The following is a 14,817-nucleotide window of genomic DNA, read 5'->3' as shown; positions in this document are numbered from 1 at the left end:
CTCGGGAGGCCGCATGCCCTTTCCACGTGTTGCAGAGTTGGCGGCTGATTAACTGGTACCCAACTCCTAGGCCTCGGCTCTGAATTTGGGAGGACGCTTTGTTTACAAGCTCTGCAGACTGCAAGGCAAGCACAGCCATGACTCACAGGCAGTCATTATTTACTTTGATTTCGGCTGTGGATGTTCTAGAATGTGCATTTCTTTAAGTGCTAATTGGTCTTGGACCGTTATCTTCCAGGGATTTTTAAATCACTCTTCCTCACTAGGGAAGTGGGGCACCGCGCAGCATGTGCTATGAAGAGGCCCGTGGCTGGACAGGGAGGGAGGACACCTCCCGTTGAAATGGTTGAATTTCACTTCCAGGTTGAAAGACGCCCATGCAAAACGCCGGGGGTCCCTCTTGCCTGGGCCTCTGGGCCAGGGTCTTGCAGGTGGCACCTGCGCTGTGTGTGTAGCTGGAAAAGGGGAGGGTCCTCTTTTGATTCTCACAAAGCCACTGTGAGGATAGGGGCAGCTGGAAGTGGGCTGGGCATCTCCTCTGTCCAGCAGGGCAACACGTGACCTGTCAGTGAGTCTTCCAGAATCATCTCCAAGCTCTAGCTGGACCATCAGGCTCCCATCTCCTCAAGATGACCACGCTGCTGCCAGATGGACTGCGACAGCCTCCCAGCATCTCTGCTCTCATCTCTGTCCCGTCCAGCATCCATTTGCTAGAGGCACAAACCAGGCCAGCTGCTCGCTCTGCCTAAGCCCCTCTGTGCCTTTTCTTTCTTTTCAGAATAAAAATTCAGCTGGTAACTGTGGCCTCCTGGCTGGGGAGCTCTGAGCCCAGCCCCTCCCATTTTGCCCAGCCTTGGGCTCGTGACAGGTCTGCACACAGGCCGCCAGCTGCCCCTGGGCCTTGGCTCAGCTGCCTCCTCTACTCAGAGCAACACCTCTTGACCTTGGCAGCTCTCCTTCTTAGGTCTCAGCCCAAAGGAGCCCATTTTTTTTTTTTTTTTTTTTTTTGGTACTGGAATGGAACCCTGGGGCATTCTACCTCTGAGCTATACTCTCAGCCCTATTTTTTGTTTTTTATATGGAAACAGTCTCACTAAGTTGCAGAGGACCTCACTAAGTAGCTGAGGCTGTCCATGAACCTGCGATCCTCCAGCCTCCTAAGTACTGGGATTGCAAGCGTGCACCCCACGTCCGGCTGAGAGCCTATTCTTGACGACCACTCCCACCCCCCCAGGCCCTTCCCAGTCCCTTCAGAGCCCTGGCATGTGGCTAGGTACCTGTTGTATGTAGGCCTGTGACCTGTCTCCCGAAGGACAGGGAGTAGGTCTGTTTCCCTGTGGCCCTGAATAGCCACACAGCAGGAGCTCAGAAATATCCCTTGAATAATTACATGGAGACGAAAGGGCTGGGAGCTAAAACACTGGTCGATCTCATTCGTGGCCCGGCACCTCAGCATCACCCTTGGACACAGGCCAACCCGTGTCATTGTCCCAACGATGCAGATTGGAGGATCAGAGGATCCCACCCCTTCCTCCTGCGTGCCAGGGTGTCACTCTTGTTCAACAGGTGTGACTCCCACGGGCCCAGTGGGGACTGATCTGCAGTCACCTAACCTGTTACAGGCCACTGCAGCTACAGTTGGTGGTACCAGGACTGGATCCCAGGTATGGGAAAGCCCTAGTCTGTCCTGCTCCCCACACCAGGCTGGGCCACCTTCCAGCTCTGGCAAATCTTTGGCTATTCCACCTACAAAATGTGGCTGTCTCTTGGGGAGAAGGCTGCCACTCCCCAACTCTTGGTCCCGTCTTCCCTTTTCTTCTGTAGGACACGTAGAGGCAACCTGGCCCCAGCCAGGGACGTGGAGCCATTGCTCCTTTAAAAAGTCTCATTTCAGCCGGGCGTGGTGGCGCACACTTGTAATCCCAGCTTTTGGGAGGCTGAGACCAGAGGTTCATGGTTCGCGGACAGCCTCAGCTACTTAGTGAGGCCCTCCGCAATTAGTAAGACCCTGTTTCAAAATAAAAGAATAAAAAAATAGGGCAGGGGGTATATCTCAGAGGTCAAATGCTTCTGGGTTCCATCTCCACATCTGCAAAAAAAAAAAAAAAAAAGTCTCATTTCGTGTTTGCAACCAGATTTTTTTCCCTTTAGTGATATATCATGAGCATCTTTCCATGCCAATAAACATAATTATACACTATCCAAAAAAAGTCCTGTTTTGAGATTATCTAGAAGATAAATATTTCCCTTGTGCTAATTTCAGCACAGTTTATATGCTGTTTTACAACGTAGGCAAACTGTTTTCTTCTTATTTAAGCATTTAAACTCTGTTTTTTAAACTGTTATGGCATACAGATCGCCTCAGAGTAACAGATGTCTGCTTGATGGAGTTGTTTCCCAGGAAAAGAATTTGCTGGGTTTTGGTCTCCAGAGGAAGGATGACTTTGCAAGTATGTGGCTTTTGGTCCACTGGTCACCCCTCTCACCCTCTTACGAACGGGGAACAAATGCAGTGCCCGGGGCTGCCTTCGAACTGTCTGTATTTACAGGGCCTGGCAGATGACCCTGCTCTCCCAGGAGGCTGCTCTGCCCCTCTGGAGAGAGGATTTCCCTGCATTTCCCTCGGTGGATGAGGTCACTCATTATGACCCAGAGACACAAAAAGTGTATGTACCTTTACTAACCTTCTCCCAGAGTCTAAGCAGTGCAAGAACCTCAGTCAGTCATCATCATCACCGTTACCATCACCGTTACCATCATCACCATCATCACCATCACTATCATCACCATCACCATTACCATCATCACCATCACTATCATCACCATCACCATTACCATCATCATTACCACCATCACCACTATCATCACCATCACCATCACCATGAACATCATCACATCATCAGCACTATCATCACCATCATCATCATTACCATCACCATCACTATAATCACCATCACCACCATCACCATCATCATCACTATCACTATCATCACCATCATCACCACCATCATCACCATCATCATCACTATCACTATCATCACCATCACCATTACCATCATCATTACCACCATCACCACTATCATCACCATCACCATGACCATCATCAGCACTATCATCACCATCATCATCATTACCATCACCATCACTATAATCACCATCACCACCATCACCATCATCATCACTATCACTATCATCACCATCACTATTACCATCACCATCATCAGTATCACCATCATCATCATCACCATCATTATCACTATCATCACCATCATTACCACCATCACCATCATCATCACTATCATCATCACCATCACCAATAGTATCACCATCACCACCATCACCATCATCACCACCATCATCATCACTATCACTATCATCACCATCACCATTACCATCACCGTCACCACTATCGCCATCATTATCACTATCATCACCATCATCATCACCATCATTACCATCATCATCATCATCACCAACATCAACATCACCATCATCATTTTGCTATTGGTTAGCATGAGAATTTTGGTTACAATCATGCCAGGAAGTTTTACTGCCCAAATTCTAACCCAGCTCTGTCTCCGACTGGCTGTGTGACCTGGGATAAGTCATGCATCTTTCCAAAGCCCAAGTTTCCTCACCTGTTAGATGGGGCCAATGTTGGTGCCTTTGCTTTAGTCCACTGGGATGCTATCACAAAATGCCCTAGACTGGGTAACTTGAAGACAACAGGAGCTTCTGCTCACGATTCTGGAGGCCGGGAAGTCGGAGATGGAGGCACTGGGTGATTTGGCGTCTGGAGGTGAGGGCCTGCTTCCTCATAGATGGTCCTCTCTCACTGTGTCATCATGTGCTTAAAGAGACAGGTCTTGTTTATAGAGCACTAATCCATCCTGAAGTCGGAGCCTCATGGGCTAAGCACCTCCACATTGACCCTCCCTCTCAACACTATCCCACTGGGGATTGGATTTCAATCTATGAATTCTGGAGGCACAAAACATTCTGTCCAGAGCACTGCGTAAGATTCGATGAGATGATAGATGTACTGTGCATAGCACTGTGCCTGGTACACAGGGAGTCAACAAATATAAGTAATTATTATAGGGCCACTGAGCTACAGAGAGGCCGAGCGGTGTGTCCAAGGTCACAAGGGAAGGACAGTGACTCCTGGCTCTTGGTTGGGGCTCTTCAGTGTTGCTGCCCCCTCCACTGTCCCCCACCCCGTGTCATTTGAGTGGCTGCAGGCAGAGCACGCAGGCCGGTGATCTGGATCCTAACGTATTCAGAGGATGCAGTCTCCAAATTGCATGGGTTCTCAGAGCAGGCTCAGGGGAGGACTCAGAAGAGGACAGGCCGAGCGGCAACAGGGGAAGGGAGAGGGGGACCTGGTGGCAGGTGCCCCAGCAGCTGTGGTGTGGCTCTGCTTCCAGCCTGGAGCCAGGTTCTCATGGAGCCAGGCGGCCAAGCTGAAGTCAGGGAATCAGGCTCATTGCAGGGCCAGAATGTGGCTCCAAGGTGAGAAGTAAGAGGCGGGGACCCAGCTTGTCTCCTCTCCAGACATTTTGTATCTGAAAGGTGGGGAAGGGGACCTGGTAGATGTCCTCTGAAGGAGCCACAGAGATGTGACTTTGCCTTGGTAAGAAGGGTGGTTTTCCGGGAAGAGATGTCCTGGGCGCAGACAGCCTTCCTGCAGTTCCCAGCTCTACCTCAAGGGGGAGCTGGTGAGCCGCAGAGGAAGGTTCCTGCAGGCTGGAGGACACTTAGAGGCCCTGGCATCCTCCTGCATCAACCCCCTTGATCCCAGAAAGGTGTCCCAAGGAGCCCCCTCCCCAGGTCCAGTGTGAGAGGTCCTGTGCTAATCTGCTTCCAAGAGCTCAGGTTTGAGATGGGCAGCCCTGAGCTGCCAAGTCTGTACCAGGTAACCGAGGCTGCTGGGCTGGCCTTCAGGTGCGAGTGGCACAGAGGCTGGCTGCTCTGGGTGGTGGGCAGCTGCTCCCTCTTCCTACCTGGGCTCCAGGGCCCCGTGGCAGGGAGGAGTTATGCCGGCCGCCTACCTTGCGCTGACATTTCCTCCCACTTCCTTTCATGGTTTTTGACCCCCACGTCTTGCTTTAGCCTCTGCTGACCCCAAGACTCCAAATATCCCAGAAGGAGACTTCTGTCCACTTTGTTCATTTAAAAATCAAGACTAGAATCCAGGCGTGGTGGCGCACGCTTGCAATCCCAGCATTTGGGAGGCTGAGACAGGAGGATCATGGTTCATGGGCAGTCTCAGCTACTTAGTGAGGTCCTTTGTGACTCAGTGAGACCCTGTTTCTAAATAAAGAATTAAAAATAGGGCTGGGGGTGTAGCTAGGAGGTAGAATGTCCCTGGGATTCATCCCCAGTACTGAAAAAAAAAATCAGTACTGGCTGGGCATGGCACGCCTGTAATCCCAGTCCTTGGGATTCTGAGATAGGAGAATCACAAGTTCGAAGCCAGCCTTGGCAACTTAGCAAGGCTCTCAGCAACCTAGTGAGACCCTGTTTCCAAATAAAAATAAAAAGGCAGGCTGGGGTGTAGCTTGGAGCAAGAATGCCTTTGGGTTCAACCCCCAGTCCCCACCACACACATATACACAGTAAAAGCCGAGCATGGTAGTGCATGCTTGTAATCCCAGCATTCGGGAGGCTGAGATGGGAGGATCGTGGTTCGCGGACATCCTCAGCTACTTAGTGAGGCTCTTTGCAACTCAGTGAGACTCTGTTTCAAAATAATGAATAAAAAAAATAGGGCTGGGGGGTGTAGCTCAGAGGTAGAATGCCCCTGGGTTCCATCCCCAGTACCACACACAGAAAAAAAGTAAAAACCAAGGCTGATTTTTTCTAAATGCTTAGAAGCAATGTTTTATTTATTTTTAATTTTTTTTAAAATTTTGGTGCTGGGAATTGAACCCAGAGGCATTGTACTTCCAGGCTACACGCTCAGCCAATTTTATTTTTTATTTGGAAACAGGGTCTCACTAGGTTGCTAAGAACCTCACTAAATTGCTGAGGCTGACTTTGAACCACACCCAGCTGGAAGCAATGTTTTGATGTGAGTTTATTACTTAAAGAACTACAGGATTTTGTACAATAAATTGCCCAGTACTAAAGTTACATTAACAAAAAGATCAAAATATGATTGGCTGTGTACACAGAAGCTTAAAGGTTTAAATCAGCTAAGATATCACACCCCTTTCTTGCCTGTTGCTTGATTTTAAGAGAACATGTTCAAATTCTTATCTTTGTTCTGAAATACAGTTATTTCTGAAGCTTACAAGAGAAGAAGCTAAAATTTTATTCTTTCTTACCTAGCTCACTGGGATGTGTGTGTGTGTGTGTGTGTGTGTAGAAAACTTTTTTTTTCTAAAAGCTGAGGTTTACTGATGTTCAGTAAAGTATACGAATTGGGCAGCTCAGTAAATATCTACATTTGTCTACACACATGTAACTACACTAGGTCCAGATATAGAATACTTCTATCACTGGGATATACTGTTGTTGTTGTTGTTGTTGTTGTTGTTGTTGTTGTTGTTGTTATACTGGGAATTAGACCCAGGGAATTCTACTTCCAGGACATAGTCCTTTTTATTTTTTATGTTGAAATAGGATCTTGCTAAGTCATTCAGGGCCTGGCTAAGTGGCTGAGGCTAGTCTTGAACCTGTGATCCTCCTGTCTCAGCCTTCCAAGTACTGGGATTACAACCATGTGTCACCATGTACAGCCTGTCTCTCTCCTCCCCCTCCTCCTCTTCTCCTCCTCCTCCTCCTTCTCTTCCTCCTCCTCCTCCTCTTCCTCTCCTCCTCCTCCTCCTCCTCCTCCTCCTCCTCCTCCTTCCTCCTCCTCCTCCTTGTGCTGGGAATGGAACCCAGGGACATTCTACCTCCGAGCTATATGCCCAGCCCTATTTTTTATATTTCATTTTGAAACAAGTTCTCACTGAGTTGCAAAGGGCCTCACTAAGTAGCTGAGGCTGGCCGCGAACCACAATCCTCCGGTCTCAGCCTCCCGAATGCTGGGATTACAAGTGTGCGCCACCATGCCCTGCTCTATCTTTACATTCTTACCTCTTCATTGCTGACAAATTTCCAGTAACACATCACTTTAAAAAAAATTATTAGGAAAATTTCCAAATTTTCAGAAAAGTAAAAAACTGATTACAAAAAACACCATTGCTTACATTTAGTAATTGTTAATGCTCTGACATGTTTCTTCTATCTTTTCATATTTGTGCCGAATTATTTTAAAGAAAATTAGACATGGAGCATCACTGAAAAAAAGGATATTTACCACATCAAGTTAAATGAACCCTAATTCCCAATATTACCTGTTACCTACTTCATATTCAGCCATCCCAATGTACAGCACACTTTGTGAGTGTGTGTGTGTGTGTGTGTGTGTGTGCGTGCGTGCGTGCGTGCGTGCGTGTGTGTGATAATGGGATTGAACCCAGGGGTGTTATATCTCTGAGTTATACCCCCAGCCTATTTCTATCTTTTTTCTTTTTTCGGGTCTGAGGATGGAACCCAGGGGCATTCTACCTCCAAGCTACACCCCCAGCCCTATTTTTTATTTTGAAACTGGTCTCACTGAGTTGCAGAGAGCCTCACTAAGTAGCTGAGGCTGTCTGCGAACCACGATCCTCTGGTCTCAGCTTCCTGAATGCTGGGATGACAAGTGTGCGCCACCACGCCCGGCTCCCAGCCTATTTCCGGAAAAGGGTCTTTCTAAATGCTGAGGCTGTCCTCGAACCTTTAATCCTCTTGTCTCAGCCTCTCCAGGACTAGGATTGCAGCTATGAGTCATGAACTTTAAAATGTTCTTTTTTTTTAATCCAGGTTTGGTGACACACGCTTGTAATCCCAGCATTTGGGAGGATGAGACAGAAGGATCACAGTTCGTGGCCAGCCTCAGCTACTTAGTGAGGCTCTCTGCAACACAGTGAGCCCTGTTTCAAAATAAAGATAAAAAAATAGGGCGGGGGTGCAACTCAGAGGTTGATTCCTCTTGGGTTCCATCCCCAGTACTGCAAAAACAAAACAAAACAAAACAAAACAGAAAAAGGTTCTTTTTTCAGCCAGGTGTGGTGGTAATCCCATTATTTGGGAGGCTGAGGCAGGAGGATCATAGGTTTGTGGCCAGCCTCAACTACTATGAGTGAGGCCCTCCCCAATTTAGTGAGAACTTGTTTGAAAATAAAGAATAAAAAATAGAGCTGAAGGTAAAGTTCAGAGTGTAGAATGTAGAATACCCCTGGGTTTCATCCCTAGTACCACAAAAAATAAAATAAGATGTTCTTTTTTCAAACTAGTTCCAATCAAGGGACCTAGTAATGTCTCTCAATGTAGATCAGCAATTCAACTTAAAAAAAAAAATTCAGTGACACTGACTTCCTCCACCCCATCACTGAGGGGGAATGCTCTACCACTGAGCTATAGCCTCAGCCTTTTTTATTTTTTTATAATGAGACAAGGTCTTCCTAAATTGCCCAGGCTGGTTGAGACTTGCAATCCTCCTGTCTCAACCTTCCAAATGCTGAGATTACAAGCGTGTGCCACCAGGCCCGGCCTAACTCTGACCTTTTGAAGAGACCAGGCCAAGTAGAAGATAAAATGGCCTATGTTCTAGATTAATTGTATTGCTTTTTTCTTGGTGTCCCTGAACTTGTATTTCTCCCATTCCTGAGAAGGAAATAATATTCCTTATGCTGACTTCTCTCTTAATCCAAAGGCAATTTTCTCAGTTCACAACGCCCTTAGTGTCTCAGTAATTTTTTCATGATGTCCTCAGATTAAGTAAATAAGAAAGCCCAAAAATATTTTAAAAAATGAACTGTCCTATTTAATAAAAAGTCGAGTTCCAAAAAACTTAATAAGTATTTTGTGTTCTGACTTAATAAGTATTAGCAAACATTTGCAAAGAATTGCAAACACAAGTTGAGAGGGGAGAAAAAAGAGCATTTTAATTTCAATCTACAATAACCAAAATTACTTACTGCCTTCCAGCAGAGTGTAGAGGAGGGAGCTGGCTTCTCCCGGGAACAGCACGTAGCCACGCACTAGGAGGACTGCTGGCCAGGAACACCTTGGTGCCAGGGCTTTGTCCAAGGCTGCTCTCAGGGCTAGTCACATATGCGTGGGACATCCACATGACTGATCTTAGCTATGCCGACTCTCCAGCCCCTCTAGAGATTAAATCAATTTGTACGGCCTGATGCTCCAACCATAAACCACGTGGCCAGCAGACATGGTCTGGCGTGGTCCAAGGCCCCAAGGTATTCAAAGACCCTCTTATCAGGCAGGATGTCCTGAGGTCCTAGGGTTTATCTTCCAGGAGCTGTCAGGGGCCCGACCTTTCTTGGGAACATGGAGGGTTGAACGCTCCAGAGCCGCTGATGGACCCTTTTCTGCACAACCACGTCTGGAGGAACGTTGACAGATGATGCAGGATTCAGAGCTGTATTAGGGCCTCGGCTTGTCCTTCCCTCTGCAGTCCCTTCCCTCTGTCCCTGGAGGATGCTCGTCCTTCCCTCTGCAGTCCCTTCCCTCTGTCCCTGGAGGATGCTCGTCCTTCCCTCTGCAGTCCCTTCCCTCTGTCCCTGGAGGATGCGCCTTCGTGAGTATGGGGAGCCTGAGTCGCTCCTCTCTGTGACCGTCGACAGGTGCACCTGGCTGAGCGCCCCTTTTGCCTCCTCTGTCAGAGGCAGGCTAGTGAAGACCCTGGAAGCACTAAACTCAGCAAGTTCTCTCTTTCTTCTTTTCTTTTCTTTCTTTCCCTTCTTTCCTCCCTCCCTCCCTTCTTTCCTTCCTTCTTCCTTTTTTCCCGTCTGTTTTGTTTTCTGCCCTAGCTGTTAGAAAATAGTCCGCAGGCGCCTGGCTTGACTTAGGTGCCTGAGAACATTTACTCTCTCTGATCCCTTTAGCCAGTTCTCCTATTTTATCCACAGATGTCGATTGTATAGGTCACTAACCTCAGGTCTCTGTGGGCTCCCACCGTTAGTTTAACAACAGCGGAGGTAGACAAGACCTGCAAGAGAAGCCAGCTGGAGGCGCCCTCCGTGCTCAGTGGGGGTGGGGAGGCAGGCTGAGCGGGCAGCGGGATTGCCAATGGCAGCCGATGGAAGGACCAGGTGTTTGGACTCCCACTCCAGTGCTCTTGGTCAGGAGCCTCATCCTCAGGCCTGGCCCTTGTCTACCAGATGCACTCCACAGAAGTCTTGTGGAAGAGAAGGGGTCATTGGAATTTCAGGGCAAACACCAATGAGCTTTAAACAAATCTCGTGTGTGTGTGTGTGTGTGTGTGTGTGTGACTGGGGATTGAACCTAGAGGCATCCTGCCTCCAAACTAAAGCTCCAGCCCTTAAAAACTTTTTTTTATTTTGTTTTGAAACAGCTTCCATAGGTTGCGGAGACTCTTGCTAAGCTGCTGAGGCTGGTCTCAAACCTGCGATCCTCCTGCCTCAGCCTCCCAAGTACTGGGATTCCGAGCATGCGCCACTGCCCCCCTCCCCCGATCTCATCTTGGGTATCCTCATATGTATTAGGAGAAATTCTCTCAGGTTATCTTGGACAGAGAGCTCACTCTCAGAGAAGAAAATAGAAAAGATAGGAAAGGAAAGGCCGGGTGAAGACAACCTCCTCTTTCTTGTGTGTGTGTATATGGGGGGTAGGTGGAGAGGTGCTGGGGCCTTGTACCTGTGAACTATACCTCCAGCCCTGTTTTATTATTATTGTTTTGAAACAGGCTCTCCCTAAATTACCGTGTGCTGGCCTCTAATCTGCAATCCTCCTGCCTCACCCTCCCAAGTACTGGGATTACAGGTGGGCACCACCGTGCCCAGCCACAAACTGGTCTTGATCCAGTCAACAGAGATATGGCACATAGATGCCATTCTCTTGAGTAAGTAATGGTGGAGGACCCCTCGTGTGGCAGTCACTGAACTCTGGGCTGAGTCACACCCAGATCTGAGCAAGCCTCCCTGCCCTCGAGTTCCTCCCATAGCTGAGCAAGGAGGAACGTTAATAATGTACATCAGGCTTTGTGGTGCACACCTGTAATCCTCTACTTAGAAGGATCCCAGGTTCAAGGACAGCCTCAGCAAGTAGTGAGACTCTCATCAACCTAGCAAGACCCTGTTTCAAAAAGAAAAAAAAAATAGGGCTGGGGATGTAGCTTGGAGGTAGAATGCCCCTCAATTCAATCCCCAATACCTCCCCCGGCCCTGCCCCCCAAAAAGTGTATTAGGCTTGACTTAGGGTTAAGGTGGACGTAGCAGTGTTATTAGTTTCCCAGGGATATGGACAGATGCCGCCTTGGCCCTCACCCTACCCCACACCAAATGAGGTCATTTTCTCCAACTCTCAGTACACAGGAAGAGTTTGGGGCTCATTTTACAATAAAAATACCAAGATTTCCTTGGTGAATTATTAAAATTCTAAATTGAAATGTTGGGGCCTTTCTATGGTTTCTTTATTCCTAAATAAAAATAAGAAGAATGACCCTTATATCCATAATGGTTTTTCCATCTCACATAAACACGTTTCCACTGAAACCGAGAACAGCCTTCCAGGCCTGCAGAGTGGCTATCCCTCTTTCAGATACATGAGTAGCGTTCGAGGCCAAGAGAGCTGATCAGGGTCACTGCATGGCGCGTGGCCGGCAGAGTCCTGCTGCCTTCCTGTCCTGTGCCCTTCTCAAAAATAACTTCAGCCAGGGGTTGGCACACGCCTGTAATCTTAGTACAGGGAGGCTGAGACAGGAGGAGCGCAGGTTCAAGGCCAGCCTCAGTCACTTAGTGGGCCCTGTTTCAAAATAAAAAAAAATAAGCTGGGCGTAGTGGCCCACGCTTGTAATCCCAGCATTTGGGGAGCTAAAACGAGAGGATCACGGTTCGCGGACAGCCTCAGCTACTTAGGCCTTTTGCAGCTCAGTGAGACCTTGCTTCAAAACAAAAAGAATAAAAGATCAGGCTGGGCGTGTAGCTCGATGGTAGAATGCCTCTGAGTTCCATCTCCAGTATGACACAAAAATAAATAATAAAATAAATAAATAAATAAAATTAAAATAAATGAATAAACAGGGCTGGGGGTGCCGCTCAGAGGTAGAGGCCTCTGGGTTCAATCCCCAGTACCAAAGGGCAGGGGGAGAAAAAGAAAAAACAAAACAAAACAAAACTTCAGGCTCAGAGCTACAACGAAGCCGTGAGCATTCCAGTGGATCAGGTTTAAATGATTTTCTTTAACCCCCCCCCCCAGGCTGTATCATTTCAGGCACCTCCTATACACCAGCTCCTGCCATCTCCTTCCTCTTTTAAAGCCACCACAGGGAGCCAGGTTGTGGGGAGCAGGGACGGAAGGTGAGTCCCCTTTAGGGAGGGCTTGCTTGGGACAGAGCCAGCCTTAGGAGGCAGCAGGGAGAGGCCCCTGCTCCCTGGAGACGTCCAAGGGCCCGGCCACCCACTGCAGTGTTGGGGGAACTGGACCTCACCTGAGATGGAGGAGCTGAGCCCGGAAGCCACTTCACCTCTGAGCTGCATTTTGGAAGATGCTTCTCAAGGAAGACAGGAACTCAAATCTTTATTCTCACCCAGAGGGATAATCAGAAATGAGCTTAGAAGGAAAGAGAGAGAAGAGAAGAGAAGAGAAGAGAAGAGAAGAGAAGAGAAGAGAAGAGAAGAGAGGAGAGAGGAGAAGAGAGAAGAGGGCGGGAGAGAGAGAATGAATTGGGTTTGGGCCCCAGGGAGCTTTGCAGACCCCATCACACAAAGCAATCACAGGATAATGAGTGTTCACCCAGGAGCCCCCTGATGGCCAGGGCCTTTGCAGCCCCCTGGCCGGCGGGGCCGCCACCCCACACTGTACAAAGGGAGCGTTCCATAGTCCAGAGAGCCCCAGTGAAGCTCCCGGCACTGCGGGTGGGAGAAGGTGGGGGGAGTGGGGGAAGTGGCACCCGGTGGCAGCGGGGTGAGGGACCCGGGGCGGAGGTGGGGGGAGAAGTGGGATAAGTCCCCAGATCGTGCATCTGGCTGTCCTTCGGGGTCCTGGGGAAACAGAAGAAAAACACATTGAGTGGTGGCACCCCACTGCCGCCTACTGAGACAGGACCACGCAGGTTCTGGCTTTTATAAGGGTTAGTCACGCTGGCGCTTCACGGGGACAGTGGAGGCCTCAGTGCCCACCTGGTGCTGTGGGCAGGAGGGCCCTAGAGTGGCACTGGCCTTGCCTGCGCAGACCCCTCGGGGCTCCTCCTATACACCCCAAAGACTCCTATACACCCCAAAGACTTTCTCTTCCAACTGATCTGTTTTGAGACTCGCTGCAAGCCCAGAGACAGACACAGAAGCCAACTCAGCAGGTGGGAAAAGAAAGGCCCCGGGGTGCCAGGGGACGGCTCGGTTGGGAACCCCCAGGGTTCACGCTCGCCTCTTTTGAGCTGCCTCTGGCGCCCCGCCACGCACACCTGCTCCGTCCATCCTCGGAACTTGAAGAGCGCGCTGTCCTCAGAGCAACCCTCAAGCCACTCCGGGACGTGGGCTGAGCCATCCCTCTGGGTTTTTCCATCCCGTTCCCCGGCTCGTCGTAGGCACTTTTCAAAGGCCCATTGAAGTGTTTGTGAAAATGAGTGATGGTGCGTTTGCCAAGCCCCGCGTGGGTGGCGACATCCTGCTATCTATTCTGTGCGCACAAAGAAGCCACGCTGCTAATTACATCTGTCCCGTCTGGATGTACCCGTCTGCCTGCCTCGGTGCGGCCTGTTTATGGTGCTCTGAGCTCCGGAGGGAGGAGGGCAGGCAGTCAAGGGTTTTATTCTCTCCTCAGTCTCCTAGTGGAGCCAAGGAAGGGCGCTCCTGCCCAAGTTCTTGTTTCCTTTTTATTTTTCAGTTGTTGTTGGGAAGTGGGTAGGAAGGGAGGACCGGGCTGTTTCTTGGAAGCAAACGGAGTGGCGGAAGGCGGGCTAAAGTGCAACTGAGAAATGAAACCTTCTATGGTTTAACTTGCAGCCAGTTCAAAGGCTATGTTAGGAAAAATTGCAGGTGCTGGCTCCGAGGTATTTGGGGTTTCGATGAAAAAGAAAAGCAAACAAAGTTGTCAGCTCATCTGAAAGAGGACCTGGCGGGCAGAGCACCCCTAACGAGAGCCCGCTCTGAGGGCCGAGGGAGGCCCGGCCACGGGAACGGGGCTGGGGGTGAAGGTGAACTCACAGGGAACCCAATAAACATCCACGCAGGCCCCACATCTGTACAGAATCAGGGTGGGGCGTAGCTCAGGCATCCTCAGAAGATTTTAAGAGCTGCCACAGAAGGAAAGAATTTTCTGATGTGCCACTTAGACTCAAGTTCAGGCTGCAGAAACCAAAGGGATTCTTAAGAGGTTGAACCAGTTTACTGGACCTTTCTTTTTCTATTCCTTTTCCTTTTTCTCGACATGTGTGCGTGTGTGTGTGCATGCGTGAGCGCACACACGTGTGTGTGTGTAGATGGGGAGAGTCCAAGATGCGCCAGGTCTTCAGAGTTTACCCTAAGTATCATAGCACTCTGGAGAAGAAGGCGGTGGCTGATCTCTTTCTTCCTCCAGTTCAGAAGCCAAAGGGCAAAGGTCAGGTGACCTGCCCTCCCTCCATCCCAACAGAGACCTGCAGAAAAGTTGGGGCCCTGAAGCCCAGGTTTCAACCTTGTGCACACCCCACTTGAGGCTTCCCCTGCTTACCAGACATATCCTTGAGGTGTTTTCCTAAATCCGCCAGCACCCTGACACCGTGCAGCCCGATCCTGGCAGCTCTTCCATCCCCAGGAGCCCCGC

The sequence above is a fragment of the Muscardinus avellanarius genome (genome assembly GCF_963383645.1).
Source record: "Muscardinus avellanarius genome assembly, chromosome: 4".
In the NCBI taxonomy this organism is placed as follows: Eukaryota; Metazoa; Chordata; class Mammalia; order Rodentia; family Gliridae; genus Muscardinus; species Muscardinus avellanarius.
Note: the sequence above shows the minus strand (reverse complement) of the source record.